The following is a 14,913-nucleotide window of genomic DNA, read 5'->3' as shown; positions in this document are numbered from 1 at the left end:
TGGGAACAGAGGAACATACTGAACAATAATGAGGGTATAAAAATTTAAATACAGACTCTACAAGTCAAATGACCCAGTTTCTTCCACAAATAAATTATATTAAGAAAAAAGAAATGGAGAGAGAATTTATAAAACTAAGAATCAAATCAACCAATGGCAATATATAGACCTCATTTGGATCCTGATTTGAACAATCAATTTGGAGAAAAATGATGAGAAAAATGAGAAAAACTTCATCATTTACATTTGATGATACTAAAAATTTAAGGTATTGGAGCTATATTAAAAATAGGCCTCATTGTTTTAGAAATATACACTAAAATGTTTATAGATGAACTTAAGTGATGGCTGGGATTTTCTTCAAAATGATCTGAGCAGGACATTGTGAATATAGAGAAAACAAGATTGCACATGAGCTGGCAATTTGTGAAATGAGTGATGAGTACACAAGGACTCATTTTGCTATTCTCTCCTCTTTATTCCTTAAAAAACAGAGTTTGAGAATCTCTAATATTTTTTACTCATTAAATCTGTTTCTTCTCTTTGAAAAGCCAACTTAAAAAAACAGGAATTTGCAAGGAAGAGTTGGGCATTCCCAAAACTGAACACAACATGTGTGAAAGGCTACAGATCTGCAACAGGATGAGGTGGAAGGAGAGCAGCTCACATCTGGCTGGATGGAGAAGACAGGAGAAGAACAGAAGAAAAGTTTGGTAAGATAACAGGCGGTATACATCATCATGATGAGTCATTGTGTGAATGCATTAGGATTTTATTCTGTAGCTGTAGCTGCGTACTATCCAACAGAAATAAAATACAAGCCACTTGTATAATTTAAAGTTTTATAGTAGCTGTATTAAATAATTTGTAAAATTAATTTTAATACATTTTGTTAAACACATAAGTCTAAAATATTACCAAATATGTAATCAACATAAAAATTGAGATATTGTGCTATTTTGCTGTACTAAATTTTCACAATCCAATGGGTATTTCATACTTACAGCACATCTCAGTTCATACTATTTCAAATGCTCTGTAGCCACATGGGGTTTGTGACGATCATATTGAACAGTGTAGCTGTGATCCTTATGATATTAAAATTTCAGAATTCTTCTGCTCTCCATTCTCTCAGCCACCAGATCTACTCCCGATGACTTTAACTATCATGACTCCCAATCCCAATATCTAGCCCTATTCGATCTCCTGAACTACAAGACTATACATCCAGCTGTCTACTGTGCCTTGATATCTAATATTTACCTCAAAACTATGTCCCAAACTAAGTTCATTATCTGCCTCCTTCGCTTCTACATCTCAGTATCGTTATTGTTATCTTGCTTCCTCTCCCTCTGTTCAGTCCCTCTTCCTCACTTAATTGGCTAAAAGATTCTAATAATTCTACTTTAAAACCTCTCAAATAGTCTATAACTCCTGCAATCCAACTGTACCTAAATGATTGACACCACCCATATGATTCTTCATTTTTCCTCCCTGCTATCATTTGGTCTGCATTTCAAAACATCCTCCATTATCTCAGAAGAATGTCTTCATGAATTAAAAAAAAACCAAAAACTAATAATAAAAATGAAACTTTTCTCCTTAAACATTCTCCCTGTGGTCTACAGGGTAAAAATGAAAGACAAATATTGTTTCATGAAGAAGTTATCAACACCCTCAAATGACATAATTGCTCCTTTAATAAGTGGATTTTGCCCTATTTATTAAGAAGGAAGAAAGAGAATAATTTTTATCTACCATACTAACTAGAACATAGTTGCACTAGAAAAAATGTGGTGAAAAAGTTGCAGTATTGTTAACAAAGTCATCCCTAACGATCGAGTGGTTAAGATTCATTGCTCTCACTGCCATGGCCCAGGTTCGTTTCCTGGTCAGGGAACCAAACCACCTGTCAGTCAGTTGTCATACTGTGGCAACTGCATGTTGCTATGATGCTGAAAGCTATGCCACTGGTATTTCAAATACCAGCAGGGTCACCCACAGTGGCCAGGTTTCAGTGGAGCTTCCAGACTAAGACGGACTAGGAAGGACCCAGCCACCCACTTCCAAAAGAATTGGCCATGAAAACTCTATGAGTAGCAGCAGAGCATTGTCTGATATAGTGCAGACAATATAGTGCAGGTGAGAGGATGGCGCAAAAAGACTGAGCAGAGTTCTGCTCTGCTGTACACAGGGCTGCTAGGAGTCAGAATCTACTCGATGGACCTAACAACAACAATTGTTAACAAAAGCTGAAATATAAGTGTAAATTCACCAGCTCCGTAAAAATTAAACCATCTACTCCCCTCATAAGAGAGGGTTTAAAGCAATAACTCCCACTCTCCTCCATTATTATTCCCAGAAAATTGGTTGAGTCTAATCTTATGACTTAGTATATCAGCAAATAAAGAACATACATCTGCCCCAGCGACAGGAGTGGCTCCTGATGGTGCATGCGATCGTTAGGTAAACAGACTTGAATGGGCAGCTCTGGGTGAATTACTGGCACACGGGGAGGAAGGGCAGGATTTATGCCTAGCATGCACAGCTGGAAGTTGAGTAGGCACAAGGGCTCTAATATATAACAGAAAAGACTGCCGTATTCTGTTTCATTGAGACTGCAAGCTGAGATACATTATTTGACACAGCTATGCAGAGCCAAATCATTCATCAAGCTGTTTAAAGCTCAGCATACCACGTGTCCACAAACCAGATTCATTTAAAAAAATAAAGTAAAAGTTTCCTCAGCCCCGTGACAAAAGGAAAGCTAGTTCCTTTAGAGAGAGCAAAAGTTACGACATCCTTTGCCAACAGAATATGCCACAATACCTGCAAGAATAGATGACAAAAAGGACAAAGAAATTAAAGCATGTCATTCAGCTTGTCTGGATGATGGTGAAAGACAAGTAAAAAGAGGTCATCTAATATAGCACAAACTGAAAAAGCGTATTTTCTAGCAGTTTCAAATTTTAGAATACATTTTCAGACCTACAATTTCACCTTAACATTTATACCTTCATTATTAATCTCCAAAGTCTTGCTGTATATGGTTACTGGACACAACAGAAGTAGGTAACATAGAACTCATCTTCAAAATATTTTACCCCTATCTAGCTAAAGCCTTTTTGCAGCAGCAGCAATATTATCTTTAAACATTTTTCTTCTTTTGAACCTTAACTGCTATGGAATTCTGGGGACAGAGTTATTTTTAATTCTAGTGACAGACTCCTCCTCCCAGCTGAACTCAGAAAAAAAAAATGTGAACAGTTTTGTGAAAGTCTGTCAAATAAAATTCAAAAAAGAAAGATTGGGGCTAATCTGGTTCATTCAAGCATACTTTTTCTTTTCTTGGAGTCCATCAACAAACATCTTTTACACAAGTCATGAGTTCTTGCAATAAGTGACAACTGGTTGGGGGAAGCATTATTGGGAATCCTCAGCTGAACTCTGGGAGAAGGCTGCATTACATGCAGTGACTGAGGAAGAAGGCTGGGATTTTAGTATTAAATAGAACAGTCAGTCTAGAGTGAGGATTAAAGACATTGAGAATACAGATCCAGAGGTTAACATCCCCTTTATTATGGCACGGGAGTTAAAATAATTAAATCTAAATGTGTCAACCTAGATAAATGTCAAAAGCATGATGTTTAGTGAAAAAATCAAGATAAACACCGATATGTAAAAGCATGATTACATTTACATAAATGTTTAAAGATACACAGAGCAACACAGTATACTTTTATGGATTCATTATATATAGCAAAAGTGCAAATACTCAGCTGAAACTGAGAATGATCCGGAACTCCCAGAAAAAGTTTACTTGGTGGGGCCAGGGAAGGCAAAATGTTAATTAAAATTTTCACTGTGCTATGAAGGGAGTCAGAATCGACTGAGGGCGCTAACAACAATTGAAGGGAGAGGAAGGAAGAGATAAAGAGGGAGGAAGGGAGAAAGTGAGAGAAATTCAGGGAGATTGGGTTCTGAGAGTCAGAATAGGGATTGGCTGTGTAGAATGTACTAAGACTCTAAGCCTGTGTAGACTGAATATAGGATCAAGTTTAACAGGTTCAATTAACCACAACAAAATAAAGGCTCTTGTTTCTCCCTCAATCCCATGAAGACTAAATAGCTGGGAATATAACCATTGAACTCATAAAGTAATGATGAATTCTGATTCATACTCATTTTGTATACTTGACTAAGCCAACATTAAGCTTCCTTTGTTGTAGACTATATTATTCCATTGTTCTTGTTGATGGACACAGGACTATGGGTACCCACATTCCTTAAACTCTGTAGTGGTAACATCTGCTTATCATTCCTTTTGGGAAAATATATGGCTGTACTTCAGATATCCCTTATATTTGACCTCAGAAAAGGTGGTACTTTACCAGAATGGTTATGGCTAGACAAAGTGGTTGACATGGTGTCTGTCCTTGTAGTTGACAGTAGAGACCAGGCAAATGGTGAATCAACTATTATTAAATACCAATTGGACACAAGGCTCTGGTAGACATTATAGGACTACAAAAATAAATAAATTTTAAAAGGTTTTCTGCCAATAATCAATTTCACAAAATAACATCTGATGAAGGTTCTCCTTGATCATAATGGGACAAGACAAAAACCCAAACATTCCAACATCATGACTGAAGAGATATAAACAAAGACACTGTGTGCAACCACAGAAAACACCAAGGGTGCTCCTATCCTCACTTAAGAGTGACTACTTTTTCCCAGTGCTAATTGTAACGCTGCCTCTTTCTTCTATCCTCCCACATAAAAATATATTTTTATGTAAAATATAATCAATATAAAAATCATAAAGCATAAAAAAATCAGTCATTGCATTGCCGCTTCTTCCTGACAATATCTAATCCAAAAGACTTACAATTTCCTTGAACTTTACCCCCAAATCACCATGTAATTCTTACCGTGGTGTGTGGTTTCCCTTGCTTCAATAGTTAACAAACCTAACTTTGTAGGAGATAAATGTCTTTTTCTTTCCTGGAGCAAACAATCTGGCAGCAAGTGCACACAGAAAGAGAATGAGATTGAGACAGAGAAAGACAAGGAGAAAGCCAGCAGGCAGGGCAGAATAAAGGAATATCTTTTTTATCGTGAAAAATTGTGGACCAAAGTGTGCATCACACACCTGTGTGCCGGAAAGAGTTGACACAGCAGGCTTGAGGCCGCCTCTTTAGAAAGGCCTGCTTACAAGGTTGGCTCTTGCCTGGGATCTGGAAACTTGTCTTGTCTAACATTCCCTAAGTGATAAAACTGGTTTTCTGTGCCTACACTGTTAGTACACACTGTGATTGATGGTGAACAGCTGCCTTCCTTCTGGGATTCTAGAGTTTTGCTACACGCTAGGACTTGACCGATCCCCAACGAAAACCTGGGCACTAAGTCTCCAATGGGCTTCCTTGGGAAGGAGTGTTTAACACAAATGGCAACTGTTTTTGTCGCTAGAGAGTAGGTGTGTTGTGTGTGACTCCTGATAGGAGAGAGAGGGCATAGGTTGTCAGTACACAGATTCATCCAGATTCTTTATTCTGTCTTTTACTCTTATTGATCCAGTTATATATTTTTATTGTATCATGGTGACAAAACACAGCCACGAGTAAAATTACATGCTGAGACCTGTTAGTCCTTCTAGAGAATCAACAAATATGGGAGTGGGTTTTAAGACCCGAGAGACAATTTGGATATGGTAATCTCGAAAGAAAGGCTACCGTGATAAACAATCCCAACAGTCGATTCTCATAAATAGTAATGCAACTTTAAGTCTACCGATAAAACAGAAAATCACAGGCATTCTGAAGAGTTATAAAGGGAGTTATTGTTAAGCCCAAATCTTCCATGTGTTTGTTTCATTTAAAGATGAGAAATCAATGATAATGACTATTGTGGAGTTATTTGTGCCAATATTCAAACACGAAAAAGACAGTGAAGTGAATTCTTTCCTATAAGTAGATATGGCAGAACATGTTGAACAATAATCTGTAACTTTTGTCAATTTTTGGAAGCAAAGAAAAAAAATAAAGTTGAGTGAGAAATTGAAATGTGTCATGAGATGTAAGAAAAATATATTTCAAAGAAAATACTGACTAAAATAGCCTTTTATCTCTTCCAGGTAGTGTGGGCTTGGAAAAATATTTTTTTTTAATTCAGAAAGAGTCATAGAGAATGGATAGGGAAAAGAAGACAGTATTTTAAAGAATGAGTCATATCATTTGAGAAATAACATAAGAAGTCTAATAGACTTGGGGTAGAATGAAAAGGTGACATACATACACTTCCAAAACGCTGCTCAGAAACCACATTTCTATACTGAATACAAAACCTTCTTGAGTTTTTTGGCTTACTGCTAATAATTCAGCTCATTTTCATCTTTAACCAACATCCTCTGAACATTGTTAAATGCTTTGTCCTTGTTTGAAGTTTTACAAAAGGACTTTATTTGAATTACACATTTTAAAACCTCTTTTGAAGACAGCAGTAATTATAAGATAACCAAAACAACTGACAACGATTTGTTTGGAAATACATTTGGATGTTGCACATTGTTTCATGGTAATGAGGAATGCATATGCAGCTACATTTTAGCTGTATGTAAGTCCCAAACAGAAAGGAGGAGTTCTGCTGCGCTCATATCTTCCACCAAAATGCTCGATATGCGAGAAAACAGCATAACTAGTTTTGTGATTGTCTCCCTGAGCAGAGGCATCATACCATGGAGTGGATCTTGATGAATGTAAGTTTTCAGCAAAATATAACCATACTTTATGCTGTAATGATTTGAAAAGCAGCACTTTCCACTCTGGTGGTCAGAGAGAGAGTGGCTGCAAGTCTTTGCAAATTCGTTGCAGTATTGGCTCTGCAAGCTGACATAATACAAGCCCACTTGAGCATGGTGGCACAGTCTTCAACACATTAAGCGATGATTACCTCTCAGACGCTTCTATCTGTGAATTGATATTTGCTTCTTCAGAAACTACTCTTGAACACTTAATACTGAACAGTAAATATTATAGCCAATAAGACACAAAAGTTCTTTTCTTTTACAAGACTGACAACTTATCTAAACTTGAGGTGATAATTATGATTGAACGGCAGGTCTACATTCTTCTCAGAACCAGAATGAATTCATGGTAACAGTTTCAATATTACAGCTTTTTTTCTGTTATGCCTCTGTAATCATAATGGATTTCTAGTTTCAATCATCATCTTTAGAAGAAAGAAACAATTCTTCAGTTACCACTCAATGTAATATAGACAGACCCAGACTCAACAAATACAATTTGGCATACAAACCCATGAACGTAAGTTCTTATAGGTGTGACAAAATGGGATAATGCTTTTCTTAGTAGAGTCTTAAAAGCAGCTCAGATGACTCATACTGACACAACTTTACTGATAGGATAATACTATATTCTATGGAGCTTGACCAAACTCTACTCGCACGCCAATATTGTGATAATAAAATGGTCTAGATAACAATAGACTGTAATGTAAAAATAAATTTCACAGATGCAAGGTTTATCATCATCACTATTATTTATTTGGTTGCCAATCTTATATGCTTATCTATGTAGTAACTGATATAATGTGGTAAAAAAGGAAACAAATTAAAATAATGTGGCTGAAGATGAGGCCACTACTCATCTTCACCCTACCCAGGGATTACCTGATGTACACAGTGGTTTTGTGCCAAAGAGCTTTTGAAGCAATGCAAGTTATAAGTTCATTAATGAATAAATTATAGCTATCTAGCTCTCAGAGATCTGCCATAAAATAAACGGGTTCGTTATGACATTTTACTTTTTAGGGTTCTTGCTTATTTTGAGAACTTCAACTGAAGTGGTTAACTTATACAAATATTTCCCAAAATAGCTTTAAATATATGTACATATAAAAATATGTAATTTACTATATTACTTGGTAGTTCATAAGGAAACATTTCCATGAATTTATTAATAAGTATTGTGCTATGTGCTATAAAAGAGATTAAGATAAATAAAATATTCTAAATGACTTAAAGGAACTTTTAGTCTAGCAGAGGAGGAATAAAAATGATTCACCAATAATAAGAACACAATGTAAAATGGGAACATAGAAAAGGGATTTTTGCTTAAAGCGTTCAGCAAAAGAATTAGGAAGAAGTGATAAAACAGAACTTCAAAATATACCAAAGGTGGGGCTGGCACCATGGGTTGGTGGTTAAGTTTAGTATGCTCCACTTCAGAAGCCTGGGTTCACAGGTTCAGATCTCGGGTGTGGACCTACACCACTCATCAGCCATGCTGTGGTGGCAACCCACATCAAAAATAGAGGAAGACTAGCACAGATGTTAGCTCAGGGCAAATCTCCCTCAGCAAAAACAAAAAAAAGGAGAGAGAGAAAGGAAGATTAGCAACAGATGTTGGCTCAGGGTGAATCTTCCTCTGTGAAAAAAAAAAAAAACATACATACCAAAGGTGTCACAAGGTAGCCACCTCATTAAGCAAAGGGAACAGTAAGAGAAGAGACAAAGAAGGGAGAAGACACAGATCATCTTTAGGGGATATTTAGCAACGCTGTTGGGACTTGAGTGCAGGTGAATGGAAGGGGTCACTAAGTGATGAATCTGGAAAGATAACCCTCGTTTTCCAGAAGGATTTGGACACCACATTGTAGGTAACGGGGATTCATTAGGAGTGGACATGATTTGTATATTTTGGAATATACGGAGTTTGAGGTGACAGTGGGCTTTCCAGAGAGATATGCTCGCTCTATGATGCTAGGAAAAGCCACCCTGAAACAACGAATAGACTGAGTTGAGTGTAAAGATATGTGTATGTGAATCACCTATACAAGTACCATATGCATTATTATTATAGATTTATATTTTCAAAGAACTTCAGAAATATACCTACACATTAAAGATAAGAGTATACATAAATTCAGAAATTAAGAGATCAAATTGTTGAGAGAAGACACTTATTCAACTAAGGAAGAGAGCAGATTAGAATTTAGTGTTTTCCCAGAGCTACATTTTGGACCATATGCTAACTCTTCAGGCACTTGTCTGCTATAAAATCTACTCTCCTAAATTAATTTGCATGAAAATGCTTTATTGAATTTAGTTTGGGGAAGAAAAGTGTATTTGACGATTTATATCAAACATCTGGCTTAAATTTTCAGAAATTCCCTTAATTATAATACATTATAAGGTAATCTACCCTGAAATTAACAGATATTTTATGTCTTTGGAGATTTACTAAATTTTTCCCAAAGTAGTATTTGCTAAATACTCCTTATCGCTCAATTACTCTTGACTCCACAGATTACTCTTCACATATGTCTTCTATTTTGTGCTCATTCTATGGGGTAAGAATGTTACTCTTGCCTTTTAGTGTGGCTGTGACGTTAGGAACACTGATTTGCTTTCATGCTGTTCTTTTCACAATATTGGCAGAAGCTCATGCTCTCGCCATAGGTGAACTACTGATCAGCACTTATCTTTGTTGTTATTAATATTCTATTGTCCATTTCACCTATAGAGAGAGCTTAAGCACCTGGGGTATCATTGCTTGGTAAGAAGGTGCTGAAGCCACCCTGTATTTTTCAGACATACATTGTTATTCCAGGATGGATAACATACTTTCTTAATCCAAGCCCCCTTTGAAACAGAGCTAATATGTACCAATCCTGTGTGGTGCAAACCCATGAGAGCAAAGCTAAGTGAAAAAGAGAAGTGAGACAAGAAAGGAGGGAGAAGCGCATGGAAGGTGGTTCCCTCTCAAGTTGGCAACAGTGTCCCAAGAAACCACAGTGAGCTGTTTGTCTCCTAGGAAGCCTCCTGTGAGGCACTGCGGGCTTAACTCTGTTTGTCATGTCCATATACTTACTCATTTGTATCTGTTTGTTCTACCAGTTACAAGGGAAGATGTGTTAAAATCTCCCGTGGTAATTACGTGTTGTGCACTTCCCCTATTAGTTCTGTCAATTTTGCCTTTACGGCATCTGAAATCTATTACTAGGTGCATACAAGTTAAGAATCATTAAATATTCCTGGAAATTGAGTCTTTTCTCCTTATAAAACATCCCCCCTAACTCTATAGTCCTGCTTCCTGCCTGAAAGCAGCCCACTGCTGACCTCACCTGGCTGGGCTGTCTTTCCCTTCTTCTCTCCTGATTTCAGCCCTGCAAATCCTTGCTGCTATGGTAGCTCTTGATGTCTTCAAGAAATTTTAAATTTTTTAAAAATGTTTCATCCCGTTTTTCTACTTGTTCTCAGCAGGAGCTTTGGTTTAAGACAATTCAGTCCACTCTTTCTAGAAATGGAACCTGTTAAGTGTACCCATTCCTCATTCTACCAGAAGTTAGAGCAGACTAACTTTAAAAATCATTCAACTCCAATGCTTGGAGGGGAAGGAAAACAAAACATCAATTGAATATGGCTTTTAGACTTTTTAGAGCTATAAGGCAAACAAAGTAAGGATTCCAAAATATAGTAAAAAATTTAAGGACCATAATCAATGATTTTCTTAAAATTTCATATTTGAGTATTACATGACCGAAAATACTTTAAAACTATCCAAGATATCACTTTCTTAAATTTCGGTTCTGTCGTATATTTTAAATTTTCTATTCCTCTAAAAGAGAAAATGAGCCCTAGAGAACCAGTATAAAAGGTTAGAACTTCCTAATCAAGTTTTCTGATTCATTACACTGTCTCAGAGAAAGAGAGAGTGAATCATTTCTCAAACGAACATTATCACCTCACTAAAAATTTGTAAGATATTTGTTTTCTCAGATACCTGAGAAAACAAACATAATTTCCCATAAGATATGTATTAAATATTGAGGAGAAAATAAACAGATTGCCATTTACACTTGAGAAAACAGTTCTCGGCAATTCCAGGAGTTAGCCTATGTTCCTACAAATTACATGAATGCGCAAGGTCAGAGGTAAAATGTAAGTTTCTGGGCCATTAAACTGTATACCTTCTCAATAGATCACAATTAGAGAAGCACCTGTGCTCAACAGTGGGGCTATGCGAAACGATGTGTTCAAATGCCTCCTCGTTTTTCATGACCACAGTCTGGCAACAGAAGAGAGCATCTGGCACAGGTACTTCCCTTCACCCAGGAGATCACTACAATGGTGGGCCTTCCATTACAATCGAAACGCCTTAGGTTACAAATAGATTACCCAGTTATCAGCGTGAAGAAATTAATTTGGAAGTTTCATTATAGAATACAAAAGTTTGTTCTTTTGTTTTTAACATGTTAAAAATATCAGGCAGTAATAGAGCTTAAAATATAAAAAAATAGCATGAGCTAAGAAAGGTGCACACATTAATGATTATGCCTTTGCAAGCACACAGTGTCACAGAGGTGAGAGGGTAAAAAAAATCAACTAATAAAACCAATATATAGCCTAATAAAACACAACCATTTTCTTCCCTTAGTTCTGTCATCAAGAAAAATTTGTGTTGTGGCAAATGGCAAGATTCCCTCTTTTTATGGCTAAGTAATATTCCACTGTATAAATATATATCACATCTTCTTTATCCATTCATCTGTTGAGGGGAACTTAGGTTGTTTTCAAGTCTTAGCTATTGTGAATAATGCCGCAATAAACATAGGGATGCATATATCTTTTACAATTAGCGTTTTCGTGTTCTTGGGATAAATACCTAGAATTAGAATAGCTGGATCATATGGACCTTGAGAGTGTTATGTTAAGTGAAATAAGTCAAATGGAGAAAGACAAATATCATATGGTTTCACTCAAATGTGGAAGAGAAACAAACATATACAGAACAAATTGGTAGTTACCAGAGGGAAAGGGGGTGGGAGGAGGACAAAAGGGGTAAAAGGGCACATGTGTATGATGACATGGCAACCAGACTTTTGGTGGTGAACCCGATGTAATCTATACAAAAGCTGAAATATAGTGATGTACACCTGAAACTTGTATAATGTCATCAACCAATGCTACCCCAGTAAAAAATTTTAAAATAAGATTAAAAAAATAAAACTTTATGAGTACTTCTCTATACTTACATTTCCCCATGATAAAAGAAAAAAATAACTTAGTTAAAAAATAAAAATTGAGAAATATGTAAAGTATAACACAGAAGTATGAGTTAACCTCAACTATGATAATAAACTAGAAAAAACACCAAAGGGATCACTGTTTCTAATATCACACTGATCCCGGCAATTGTGTGTGTTCTGTCAAGACTACTAGCAACAGGCAAAGACCTACATATCCAGACCTTTGGTAAAACCACAGATGGGAACAGTGAAGCCTTGTAATTCAAACACAGATACACACAGGAAAAACAACATTAAGACCATAGCTTCTAATGTCGGGGATCCAAAAATTGGTTGAGTAGTAAGATTGTTCTTGATGAATAAAAATGGAGAATATTATAAATACAATTTTTTCCAACAACATGGGCATGAAGTGACAGAATCCATGATTACAAGCTCCAAGAATGTAGCTTGCTTAATAAAATTGACCCATATAATGCAATCTTGAAATTGAAAGCTAGAGAGTGTTAAACATGCCACATTCATATAACACTGTTGGCTGTCTTTCTCTGCCATGGAGGGGGGTGGAAGGGGTGGTTTGCCACAAAAGGAATTCAGAATAAGGCAGAGACAGCAAGTGTGACAAAAGAATCAGACAGCCGGTCAGACTTCCAAACAGTACCGTTAAGAGCGAATAGATTATGCAGAAGAAGATAAGTATTCTGCACCAACGATTTTTGTCCGCATACTAAGGATGAGTAGACCAAAATAAATAGCCAGAGATGTTTGTTTTTTCTACCTTGCTACTCACCTTTCCTAGACTATCTTGTCTTGTAGCACCATTTTTGAGGTATCCAAGGTCCCTGATGAAAAGATTCAATAAGAAATTTCGATGGTATATGAAGAGGAGATATAATTTTCCTGGTTGATGCAAACCCACACTGTACTTCTTTACTATAAAATATCCTATGTAACATGCCATTCCTTTTCAACCAATGGTTCTTTTGCATTTTCCTACTAAGTCATCAGTGTGAAAGAGCTAGTTTTAAAAAGGACATATGTTGCCACTGCCAGAGAAATGTACACTTATGCAGTGAAATATAGATATTCATACTTCAATCCAAAAAGAATGAATCTATTATGATATAATTTCAGATACGTACAGAAACACTTTCTTAAGTAGGGTCTTTTGTGCCTTTTACCTAGTCCATCAGTGCATAGGATTGGGACCAACACATAGTCTCCTAAAACTTATAGATTTGCATTTCTTCCTCATTTTTTTTATGTTTTAAAAGTTATGCATATTTGTGAAATATCTTGTTGATTCCTGAAGAGTTGGTGATAAAACCCTTTTGCTTTCTGTAAGATGCTATTTCTATCTCTAATTACTCTTCCAAGAAAGAAACATCTGTTGTGGCTCATTACCATTTTCTTCTCATTTCCTTATAGCCTTATGTATTTTGCAAGTATCTTAGATTATGTTACTATATTTTCTAATATTTTTCATAGACGTGAATAAAACTTGCTCAATAGCCAATCAGAATTGAACCATAGAATGTTCGGAGACAAAGAAAGATGAGCTCACCCCCACCAATTTTTTATATTTTGCCTCATGTCATTATTTATGTCATTAACAACGTCTGTTGCATTTTTTAAAATTTCTTTGCATAAATTAAGCCTTAATTTGGGAAACCGGAAGTCCAGTTTCCCCTCTCACCTAGAGCTTTGGTAGACTTCTAACGCAGTTTTATCACAAGTTCTGTAATTTTCATTCCTAAGAAAAGCACTAGGATTAATTCCTATTAGTAAAGGCCACATTATTAAAATTTTAACATGCTATTGTTAGGAAAATATATACTAAAGGAAGAGCTAAAATATTACTTTTTACAATTTTACCAAAGTATGATGACATACTCTGTCTAGAAAACATAGCATTAAAAGATATCTCAGCTACTGGTTATTGGCTATACAACTTTGTTTTGAATGGTTTCTCTAGGTTCCAGAGATTAAAATTCCCAAAGCATTATTCTGATTTTCTCACCTTTGCAGACTCTTCTAGTGGTTTCCTTTTCCCCAACATTGAAGAATCTCTGCGTCTTAGCCTCAACATATTTATCCAAACATATTTTCTGCTGTTTCTCACAAATAAATCAACAGATTATCTATAAGAAACCATACTGATTACTTACGTTTTCTATATTCAATTGTGTTTTTGAATAGTAACACAGTGAAATGCACAGATATTACACATAAAATTTGACAAATTTTGAGATATATATATACACCCCCCCAAGAAACCACCATATCAATCAAGATATGGAACATCCCCCATCACTCCGAAAATTTCTCTCATTTCCCATCCAGTCAATCCCCACCTTCAGAGGCAACTATTGTTCTGATTTACATATATATCACTATATATGTATTAGTATTGCTTATGCTTTAACTTCTTATAAATGGAATCATACTTCTGCTTAACAATATTTTTGAGATATATCTATGTTATTTCATGATTACCTGTTCAATCTTTTAAATTATTAAATTTTATTGTATAAATTTACAACAATTAGTTTATCTGTTCTTGTATTTGATGGACATTTGGGCTGTTTCCAGCTTAGGGCTTTTTGAATAAAACTACTATGAATATGTTCGTTTCATCCACATTTTTGACCCATATTATTCCCAAAATAAAATGTTTTTTTAAAAGTTTCACCATACCCTTTCTTTAAAGTTAACTTTAAAAGTTTGCCTTTCCTGACTATCCTAGAACTCAGGGAGGTCTCTCTTGACCTCCTAACTATACTATTCATACAATTTATCAGGCACGTTCTCTTTTATTAATCTTTTGCAGTATATGCCCTGTAATTACAAACATTTAAACAT

Source organism: Equus caballus, chromosome 18 (genome assembly GCF_041296265.1).
Source record: "Equus caballus isolate H_3958 breed thoroughbred chromosome 18, TB-T2T, whole genome shotgun sequence".
NCBI classification, from domain to species: domain Eukaryota; kingdom Metazoa; phylum Chordata; class Mammalia; order Perissodactyla; family Equidae; genus Equus; species Equus caballus.
Note: the sequence above shows the minus strand (reverse complement) of the source record.